The following is a 12,192-nucleotide window of genomic DNA, read 5'->3' as shown; positions in this document are numbered from 1 at the left end:
TTGCAAATCCATTATGCGCTCCTAAAAAAAAAGTTTCAGTAATGATCACAATTAATTGGAAAGGGCCTTGGTCGCCCTCCCCAGCACTGCTGAGGAGCAGCCTTTCTGTCTGCAGCCTACATAGCAGAGAAGACAAGGTAAAGTTAGAAGAAACTCCTTAAGGTGTCACACACAGAGGGCTCTGCCCCAGAGAAATACCAGCTGCCACCATTGGATCATGTAGACTTTGATATCTTTCTAAAGCTCAGTCCAACAGTAATGGCTGAGTAAGTTTTAGCTCAGGTAGTTTAATAGATCTCCATATGTTGGCACTACTACGCTTTTTTTCCTCCTAGAAACATTTTTTCCCCAATTTTATCATCAATACAAAATATTCCTAGAGGTGCATTTCATAACATGAAAATTTCATCCAAATGAGAACCAACCCAAACTAACCAAACAACAACAAAGTAGAAACATCAAGTTTAAAATAGCAAATTAATTAACTGTTAGTATTCATTTTGTATTGAGTTTCACTGGAAACCTTGAAAAGCTTAAGCATGTTCGACATCTGAACACAAAGCCTCTAGCTTAGAGACATTATGGTTCCATGTTGGACTCCAAAACATGGAGAAATCAGTGCAGAAGGATCTGGATATTGGGTAAATGAATTTAAAGAGGTGATTGGGTATACACAGTCAAACTTTATTGCCAGTAAAGCTCAACAGTTCACAGAACTCTTCATACATTTTCCTCCAGCGCTTTCAGTTATTTCAGAATCCTGGATACATATTAATGAGGAAGTGTCGCCTTTGTGCTGAATGGTGGAAGTATTGAAAAAATCAATTTGTGATTTATCTATCCATGACCTCTTCACAAGCCGTTTTTCACTGATCTATTTCCACATGACTCAGTTTAGAGCCTTAGCCCTCTGGTGCATTTGTTTTCTTTTAATTCAGCTATCCACAAAAAAAGCCTTCTCCTTCCAGAAAGATAAAGTTTTCTCCAAAAGACTAGGAAAGACCAGATCCAATTCTTCAGCAAGTGTGAGATTCTCTACATAAGATACGCAATGCTTTCAAGTATATTAGAGTCACTGGAGGTGTAGAAATCTTCTTCGTTTCTTACATTGGAGAAATTTTCTGTTTCACAGCTGGGTATAACATCTAGTCCTGGATTTGGAAGAAAAAAGGTACTATTTGTTTTATATGAGGATTGGAATATTGCTCATGTTTTTAAGTGAAGTGAGAAAACAAGCAACATATGCCTCAGAGTACCAAATAATAAATCAATACATGAGGGGGAGTTCAGAAATGCACAATGCCCTATTTTCAGAACATCTATCCCCATGTCAGTAATCTCTGAAACTGAATCTAGAAATGGACCCATGCTTGCTTTGGGTCCTATCAAGTAAATGGCCCAGAACCCAAGAAGGAAAATAAAATTCCTTATGGTAGTTTGAGATTTTTGCTTCAATCTCCAATTAAAAACAAAAACAAAAACAAACAGAAAAAACCCCAAAACAGTGATGTTCAGAGATTTTTTTTTTACTTCCTTATTTTTTTCCCCCTGAATTGAGAAAAAGCTCTCTTCATCTCATTTGAGATTCTGATCCTCTAGGTTATGAAAAAATTGAACTTCCAAAGAAAAGTGTGATGGAGGTTTAAAAATAGCAAAGGAGTCAATATTAGTCTGGAGGACATTAACAGTGATAAAAATCTTCTTATATGCCATTATGACAGATTCTATGCATATGCAACCACAGTTATATTCTACGTTCAGGAATAGGAGTATCTGTATTACTTAAATTCCAAAGCAAATTCAGTTCAGGTTCTGAAGCTGAGTGGGCAATATTACAAATTATAATCAGAACCCACCAAATTTTTTGACATATATATGGAAGAATTTCTGAATTTTTTTTTTTTTTTTTTTTTTTTTTTTTTTGTGTCAAGAAAACTGTGGCTTCAGTTTGTGACAAAGCAGATGTACACTGACTGCTCAAGAACCCAAAGAGTTTGTTGCTCTGTGCTAATGTGTTTGAGAAACCTACATAATAAATTTTTCAAATTCCATTTGTATTGGCAGAAATGGGCAGACAACCCATTGTATTGGCCAGCAGATTGAGAGAGATGACCTTCCCCCTCTACTCTGCCCCGAGGAGGCCACATCTGGAGTACTGTGTGCAGTCCTGGACTCCTCAGTTCAAAAAAGACAGGCAACTTCTAGAAAGAGTGCAGTGAAGGGCCACAAAGAAGACTGGAGACCAGGAACTTCCCTCCTATGAGAAAATGCTGAGAGACACCTTAACATAAAGCTATGTACAGTCCTCAGGCTGTCACCATCCAACCAATTCCTTACCCAATGAATAGCATACCCTTCAAATCCATATTTTTCCAATTTAGTGATAAGGATGTGATATAGGAACATACCTAAAGCCATGCAGAAGTCTAGATAGATAACATCAGTTGCTTTTCCTTTGTCCACTGATGCTGTATCTCCATCATAGAAGGCCTCCAGATTGGTCAGGGATGATCTGCCACTGGTGAAGCCATTCTGGCTGTCATACATCACCTCCTCGCTTCTCATGTGTCTTAACATCTCTTCCAGGTGGAGCTGTTCTATGATCTTCCCAGGCACAAACACGAGGTTCACTGTCTGGAAGTTTCCTGGACCTTCCTTTCTATCTCTCTTAAAAGTGGGAGTGATAATTCTCTATGTTCTGCAGCTAAGTAATTCAAGAAAACAAACAAAAAAAAACCCGTAGCTGTCTCTTCTTATTTTTCTTCTTAATGTTGAATAAACCTTGAGCACAGGGCTGTATACTGTTTCTCTGCAAGTCCACATCTGAAGTAGTACCAGTTTTCTCTTCACATGAGAGATAGACCGTGTCCTATTCATATCAGTCTCAGGCTTCTCTCTCACAGGCAGCTAAACAAATAAGCTGTTCATGACATGCTCAAAATGCTTCCATAAATAAAGATAACAGTGCTGTGTCATGCCTCAGTTTCACTGGACTTGGGAACTAATTTTCAATGTGAGTCTGATGGGCAGAGATCCAGATTTTGTGAGCATTAACTGGATGTCCTTCACCATTAAAGTGCAGTAAGGGTGCAATTGGTCTTCAAGTGGGAAGTTACAGCCAATTGGTTTCCATCCTTTGCAAACTTGGACTCTGTCTTTTCTTTTCCTCTGTTGATGGCATCAACTGACAAATCCTGAAATTTAAATGCTTTGACTAACTCAAATCTGGGGTATGATACTGGGTAACACTGAATGTCCAATGATAGAAAGGTCAAAATTCAGTGGGATCCCTCGTGGTTTAATACTCTATGCAACGAAAACCATTAGCTCATTTTGCAATATTGAAAGATGATGGCCTCTGGCATATTAATCCTTCAAATAACTCTGACTTACAGCCCCTTTGGCTATAGAGCCTTATACTTTTCCTCCAAAACCACAAAACTGGAAAACACAGCCTGAAAGTTTCTGGATTAACTATGAAGGAGAAAAAGACTTTACCTGTAGGATTGTTCATGCCATAACATCACAGCACTGAAAATACTTCTGTCAAGCTTGAATAAAATTTGTTAAAATTCTATTTTTAATTCATTTCATTCCAGACAGCTCATGAGATGTAATTATGAATTTTCTGAAAGCTTATCAATGCAAAGTCAGTCAGCTAATTAAAATCCACTGGTGGGGGAAGGGGGGCGGTAACTGGTTTTAAAAACAGCTTTTTAAGTGGCTTACCAGATTTCCCATGCTGTTTGTGTTTCAGAAATCAATTAATATACCTGCCACAGAAATGGATAGAGAAACAAGACAACACATTTAATAATTAGACAGTTAAACTTACGTGAGATGTCGTGAGTATGCCATCACTCACTGAAAATCAGGCCTCTTTACATCATGTGCAGGTAGAAACTGTAAAACAATGGCTAATTATTCCAAAGGAGAGCTGTTAGGAACTGTCTTCCTTAAAGAAACATCCTTGACAGTTTTGTGGTAAAGGAATTAACATGAGATTTTCCATCTATTAGAAAGAAGTTATGGCTGTTCCTCCGGTTCAGATATCACTGAATAACTCTGAGCTTAATCTAACCCATCCACTTCATAAAAATAAAATTAAAAATTAAAACCTTCATCTCAATTTGACTGTGATATGATATCTGTCAGATTCCGTGTTAGAAAAGTTAACTCCTCTCACTAGTGAGATACACCAGTCTTCTGCTTAGACTGAACTTGTCCAGCTTAAATTGCATTTTGTAAAGCTTGCATTAAGCACAATTTCATGAAGATTCAGCAACTCTGTTGCATGATAGACAATCATGCCCAACACATCCCAAGACCTGTCATAATTATGTCATGTTATACAAAAATACAATAGTAATTCTATCTTGTTGTATCATTTCTGAAATCATTAACTGCAGCTACGACTGCAGCACTGAACTGTTTTATTTTTAATGTGCACGTGTCTCCTATTGGAGATGTAAAGAAAAAATCTGACACTTTGACATTTTAAATAAGAACAGAAAGCATGTGTTTACCACATTAATTGGAGGAACTCTTGGTCTCTGTATTTAAAGATATTAAACTGCTTATCTATTAACTGCTGATATAATTTGAGACTTCCAGCAAAGGAAATAGTAGACAGAAGTTACAGCACTCCTGAGAAGATGGACTCAGCCTCAGTGATAGTTTTTTGGGAAGGCTTTGTGTTGTGTTTACATTTGGGAAGTCACAGTGAAAGGAAAGTATTTATTTTTAGTGAGAGAAAGGGCTGCTGAGCTCTGATGAAATATGCATTACAGTATATACTTGATATTCACTTCTATTTTTTTGCTATTGTTGCTGTCAGGTTTTCTTGGAGCAAGGACACATCTAACAGAACCACAAAACAATAGATTGCTTCAGCAGTGAGTGCAGATGCCTTTGAAGAAGTCTATGGGTAAGGTCTAAGTGATTTCACAAGTTCCCCTCTGCTTCCCTCTCTGACATCAAGTATGAAGATGCACTGATCACTACTGGTTGAATGCCAGTGCCTCATGACCTGGCATTCTGTCTCCTGTAGGTATGGAAATGGAGAGAAGAAGGAACTGATGATTTTTGGATTCCACATCTGAGGTCCCACGCAAGCAAGGAATCTGGCAATGAGTATTTCTCCCAACCTGTTTTGAGAAGGAAAGGATATTCACTTCTTGGTTGATGAAATCTCTCAGACAAACAACAGCTTCAGTATTTGATCACCCTGTAACCACCAGAGGACTGTGGTGCTCATAACAATAGCTCACCTGTGATTGTGTTGACTGTGGTCAACATCACTTTGCTGGAGGTGAAAACTCCAAGAAAATATTGTCACCACTTTTGCTTTCACATTGTCAGAACTAGCAAGTCTTAGCTCGGTGGAGTGGTTTAACATTTATGTTCTCAGGTAAGTTGTTTGGTCTCATCCTTGGAGCTGAAAAATTAAATTTTAATTCCACCACCACTGGATGCTGAATTGACACTGAAATGTCGCCATTACATCCACAAGCTAGATGCACCTTATATATTGAGTAGGATTTCAGAGAATTACAGAATCTTAGGAGCTGGAAGGGACCTCTGAAGATCCCCCAGTCCAATCCCCTACTAAAGCTGTTCACTACAGTAGTTTACACTAGAAAGCATACAGGTGAGTTTTGAATATCTCCAGAGAAGGAGACTCCAGAACCTTTCTGGGCAGCCTGTGCCAGTGCTCCATCACCCACACAGTAAAGAAGCTTTCCCACATATTCATATGGAACATTTTACATTACAGTTTATGCCCAATTCCCCTTGTCCTTTTGCTGCGCACCATTGAAAAGAGCCTGGCCCCATCATCTTCACATCCATCCTTTAGATATTTATGATTGTTGAGGAGTTCCCCTCTCATTCTTTTTTTCAGACTGAACAGGTCTCTAAGCTTTTCCTCAAATGGGAGATGCTCCTTAATCATCCTTGTGGCCTTCTACTGGGCTCTCTCCAGCATTTCTCTGTCTTTCTTGAACTGAGAGCCCAGAACTGCACATGTACTCCAGAAGTGGCCTCTCCAGGGGAAGGTTCACCTCTCTCATCCTGCTGGCCATGCTCTGTGCCATGCATTCCAGGATACCAATGGCCTTCTTAGCCACCAGGGCACACTGCTGGCTCAAGGCCAACCTGTTGGCCACCAGGACACCTAGGTCCTTCTCTGCAGAGATCCTCTCCAGAAGGTCTGTCACTACCTAACCTGTACTGATGTATACGATTATTCCTTCCCAGGTGCAAGGCTCTGCACTTGTTCTTGTTGAACCTCTTCAGATTCCTCTCTGCGCAAATCTCAGCTTGCCCAGGACTCACTGAATTGCAGCATGGCCTCATGGTGTGAAAGCCATCCCTCCCAGCTTTGTATCATCAACAATTTGTGAGCATGTGTACTATCTCTTCATCCAGGCCATTGATGAATATGAGAAACAAGACTGGAGATCAGCTAGACTCCTTTCGGAGATGCACTACTGAAAGTGTGAGACAACACATGCTAGATGCAACAAGAGAAATTAAAGATAGAAGTTAGGAACATTTTTATGCTATGCAGATGATGAAACTTTGGAAGAGAAGCCCAGAGAGATTGTGAAATCTTTATTCTGTAGACTGCCAAAAACTCAATGGCCAAGAACCTGAGCTACCCAACCTAATTTGGCCCTTCTCTGGTGATGGGATTGGACCAGATCAGTTGCTGAAAAAGACAGGCTTCTAACTTATCTCATTCTATTACTCTAATAAAATCCTTTAAAAATATTTTTTTCTAACTACAGAAAATGCACAAGTAAGTGAACTGTGCAAATGAACAACAGATAACTGAAATCATAACACAGTGGCAGTTCTCTGCCTTTGTTAGCAAAGGCTGGGCTCTCAAAACGGAATTATTTCTCAGGAGCTCATCTGTTCCTTCCGTGCCAAGAACAAAGGAAAAGAAATATTTAAAATGAGTGTGATGTGAGCAGGATGATTGCAAAGTTAAGATGTTTTTCAAAGTTTCCCAGGAGGCGTCGCTACTTTTCTAGATCCATCTGGAATTCAATCACTGTTACTTGCCAGCTGCTGCTGAGACCTTCCAGTTGTTTCTCCTCTTCTGGACACCACATGCAGTGGGAGCAGTTATTGCTGCTGATATAACTCTGAAGGACAGGCAGAAAAGATGGGAATACAGGTAGATATATTTTTTTATTATTTTTTTAACTGGGCCAAATTTATTTTGTACTGTCCTGACAGCTTACAACTGGGATCATTGGAGGGCACAACTTCTGAAAACCAGTGAAGAAGAACAGCCTCTCTTCTACAGCCAGCATGAGAATCTCTTCACTGCAAAGTCCTGACAGTTTTATTTAATCTGATAGAAGCATTACCAATAGCTCAGTTTTGGAGAACATATCTGATAAAAATTGTATTTTATTCCCTGCAGGATAATCTGTAACATAATTTGCAAAAGAAATAAGAGCTCATGGACTTGATCTATCAGTGCTCACTACACAGCAAGCTTCTTGAACCCAACGTAAAAATCAAGAATCCAGCAAAACCTGAGTTTTACTCAGGGCACCCAGTTAAACTCCATAAAATATTTTTTTGCTTCTCATGATATGTCAGTTTTGATTACACACTGATCTGAACAGAGAAAAGCAGCATCTACTGCTTGCCCACGTGCTGAACTTGAGCACTGCAACTAGTATCCATTGGCTACAATCAGTTGTATTTCCAAGCAATGGATAGTTGTCTAGCACATCACAGAGGTGTCTAACTCTGTCTTAAGTTCCTTGGAAAGTGGTTTGAATATTTTTTCACAGATGTTTGGAGAATTTTTTGAACACTGTTCAGCTTAGTTGCCTTAGACACCTGCAAGCTTAAGGTAAAAGAATAAAAAAATTCCGCATAAAGCAACTGCACAGGAAACATAGCTCTTAAGATGCTTGAACAAACCCCTAAGGTGTATTTTCCTGAAGTTGTTAGGAGTAGTTCTATTTTGCATCCCATGTAGATGTCTTGGAGGTTTGGCCTTTTAGCATCATACAAATCTAAAAGCAATCTGATAGCACTGAACATGAAAACGTTGCTAAAAATGAGCTGCCAAGCACTTTCAGAAAGCTGTCAGACTTCCTGTCAATAAACGTGCATTGTCTGGTGAACTGGATTCCAGCTGCATGTTCTGGGAGATTAGAGGGCACTGAACACTCTGCAAGGTTTGTTTTAGTCCTTACACAGGAAGGCTATCAACAGATTGATGGTGTCAAATATCTCAGTAATCTGTCCATTCTGGTTCACCTTCGATCAGTGTCTCAAAGCACATGTTGTAGTTTGTCAAATAATGAAATGGGATATTTATAAAGGGGTGAATAACCTGGGTTGTTCTTCCCGGATACAGATTTTGTGGTGGAGCTCTCAGATTTGTCATTAGGACTGTAGGGATGAAAGGCAGATTTTAGATTAGATATGAGGAGGAAGTTTTTCACCCAGAGGGTGGTAAGGCACTGGAACAGGTTGCCCAAGGAGGTCGTGGATGCCCCATCCCTGCAGGCATTCAAAGCCAGGCTGGATGTGGCTCTGGGCAGCCTGTTCTGCTGGTTTGCGACCCTGCACATAGCAGGGGGGTTACCAAAGATGCACATCAAAGTGTGGTTAAAGACTGAGTTTGTACTCCCACCTCAATTTGTTCATTGCCAGCAGTAGAGTTACATCAAAGCAGTGCAGGTCAAGCACCCCAAAACTTCACCTGGTTGTATTTTTCAGACTGTTCTTACTCTTCTACTGCTAGGATTAGATTATCGTGCTCCACCTTAGCAGACAGGTTAGCACAACTGCATCTGCAGTGACATATTTTACCATAGAACAGGCAAACACAACTATTTTTTCCTCATATTCACGTCAATCATAAGACTCAATTCAGTGAAAAAATAGTATCCACTGTATTCACAGATGAAAATATTAATTTGTCTGAGTGTCAGAATGGAAATGGGTAGAAGTGAATATCTCACAAAGCAAATCAAACTTCAAGCAGCTCCCTGCATCAGGCAACAATCTAGAAAACTGGAGGAAATTTAAATAATACTGTTGTCATAACTTAAATGGGAACAATGACTGACTGACCATAAAATGTTTGAATACCTTAGAAGTTTCTACACAGAAATAAATACATTCAAAACATTTTCAGTCAGTTGACAGAATTTTCATCTGATTGGTATCAAATAGCTTTGCTTTCTTAACAGTAGAAAGAGAAAACACATCTAACCCAAAATGTATTGGGCCTGTAAGCTTTTGGTGAAAATGTGTGAATTCAGGATTTTTTGTTTAAATCATTTTAAATAAAATGGGAAATATGTATGTCTCTGTGTAATACACAGTGGTGTACTTCAGAGGCTACTGGAAGGGCAAAGTTTGGCTTGAAAATAGAAATGCCTGCCCTCATGGAGAGGAGGACGCAAACAAGAAAATAGAACAGAGATGATTGAAGTGATGAGTGCTATGGATAAAAATCTGAATGAGAGGATGCATTCATATCAGAAATCTTTTGAGATATAAAAAGGAATAAGCGAAATGAAAAGAAATATTCTGCATCCTGGACTTGCTTCTCCCTTTTCTCTTAATATTTTGCTACTTAATCTCTTTCTGATATTTTCTCCCTCTGTTATAATTTAATCACCTGAAGAAGAGGAGAAGATAAGGAGAGAGATGTCTCCCGAACAATGTGAATCTGTTTCTGTATTTGTCATGGGACCAACAGAAGCAGGGATAGAATTATTCACATATGATAGAGATACTCAAGAATCCACATCTCAGCAGGCAAGAAGGAAGAATAGACCTCAGCCACTGTTCAGACAGCAAATATGCAGGAAAACTCACTGTGCCTGGAACGTTTCTAATGTCTGGTCCCATAGTGATGAATATACTGAGCTCCAGATATTTGTAAAAGGGGAAAAAGAGAAACCCAAAGCCCAAGTACTATGTGCTATGAAAACTGTTTAGTACCACACTAGAGAATGAAAAATAAAAAAGATGAGTCCTGAAAAGAGGTTTTGAATCTGAGTTTAAAAATTACAGATTACAAATCTGAGTGTTAGAATTTATATTTTGAGTTATTTTGAATCTGTGGCCAGAGTTCTTCTTCTCTGAGAAGACATGGGTGAGCCAAAAACTCTGTGCCTGGGCCCAGATTAATAATTAAGCACTGTTTAAAATTCACATGCCAGTGCTCAGATGCTGCTTTTAGTTTGCAAAGGCAGAGTTACAGAGAGCCAAAACAACACCAGAAACTGTAATATCAAATATGCAGTAGGAATGACCAGTGGTCTAGCAGTGGGTCTTTCTTAGGCACTGTTTAGCTTAACAGTACAGAATCAGCCATGTTTTCTGAATCACAGAATCACAGAATCATAGAACCATTAAGGTTGGAAAAGTCCACTAAGGTCATCTAGTCCAACAAGATCATCAAGACCAACCATCCACCTTCCACCAGTACTGCCACCACTAAACCATGTTGCTCAGTGCCACAATTCCACTTGAACCCCTCCAGGAACAGTGACCCCACCACATCCCTGGGCTGCCAGTTACAGCACTTGGTCACTCCTTTGGAGAAGAAATTTTCTTAAAATTCAATCTGAACCTCCCGTGGCACAACTTGTGGCCTTTCCCTCTCATCCTAAATCCTTGCCTTTGCCTTCTATTATCCTCTTTTGAGTAACTAACAACTACAGAAAGAGTACAGATTGCAGGTTTGGTTATCAGCTATGTAAATTAACAATTATTGCCTGGACCTTGTTTTGGAGTTGAACTAGAGTACCCAGAGCTATACCCAGAGTTATACCTACTGCTCAAATGCTGATCTTTTGTGGCTTACAGCATGGCGTTTCAGAAAAAATATATATAATTATATGGAAAAATGGAATAATTAGAAGAAAACTATAACATGGATCAACATGAAAGAGGACTCTGATAGCTTTCCTTTGATAGCCCTCAAGAAACAGGGCTTTTCCACCTGCTTAATATCCCTCTCCCCTCTTGCTACTACCAAGTAACATTCTTCCCATTGAAGTTTGTCAATATTGGAGGGAAAGTAGTAAAGAGATGCAGATTCCAACACGATGGCATCAGGCTGCAGTGTTGTACTGAAGAGATGTCTGGACCTGTTGGGCTTTGTGTCTTCTGAACACTGTGAGATGATGTCTGATTCTCTATCAGAACACAACGCATGGCAAATGGCAAAGCTGAGAAGTGACAGCTCAGCCCAGTTTAAAGTCTCAGTGTTTGGAATTTTTGTTTTCTATTCAGATCACTGTTTACAAGCTTCCTGACTAACAGTTCCAGGTTGAAAAATTGCATTCAATGTCCTCCCTTTCATTTGGCTTGGCAGGATAAAGGTCACAAGTGAGTCTGTCAAACTGAGCACCACTCATTCTGCTCACTGTGACGAATAAAGAGATAATCTGATGCTGTAGGCTCTATCTCCTCTATCAAATCTCATTTTGTCTTCAGTGCATTGGCAGTTTCAAATGGTTGCTTTTCAAAGGGTTCTCTCAAATACGTGAATTTTGGCTTTACATCTTTTCCTTGTGAGATGTTGACATGCAGCTTAAAGCGCGAACAAACGATTTTTATGTATGTGTTTTGCACTGAGTTGGTCTGCGGAGGGCTTTTCATGCACTTGTTTAAACATGTTCAGTTCAACATAAGCAGTGCAATGTAAAGTAGGCTGGAGAGTGGTAGTTTTTTTCTTTCTTTTTTTTTTTTTTTTTCTTTTTCCTTCTTGGTAATGCAAAGAATGTGAAATTAAAAGAATCAGCTTTAACTTGAGTTTTGCAACACAGTTCCTTTCAACTTGTCTTGGTCCCGTGAGTACCCTGTCACCTTAATTTCTGTTTAGAGTAAGACAGGTTTGTAGCGCTCTTCTCAGTACTTCATCTCTGAAATAATGTTGACTTGGGGCCTCGTGTCTATCTTGAAGTATAATAGTGTCATTTACTGTTAAAAGTGGCATCAAGAAATCCTTTCTTTTGACACATCTGCAGTGTCTCTATAGGACTCTGTATTCTTCTAAAGGTTATGAGACTGGGCCCTGATCCTGCTAGCAATTTCTGCAAGTTAAGTATTTTTAAATCTGAGGCATTCATGCTTTGAATCTTACAGGAAAAAGGAAGTTTGCAGAAACCTATGGCTTATGATACATAGTAA

This window comes from Lagopus muta, chromosome 2 (assembly GCF_023343835.1).
Source record: "Lagopus muta isolate bLagMut1 chromosome 2, bLagMut1 primary, whole genome shotgun sequence".
Classification (NCBI taxonomy): domain Eukaryota; kingdom Metazoa; phylum Chordata; class Aves; order Galliformes; family Phasianidae; genus Lagopus; species Lagopus muta.
This window is presented reverse-complemented; position numbering follows the sequence as displayed.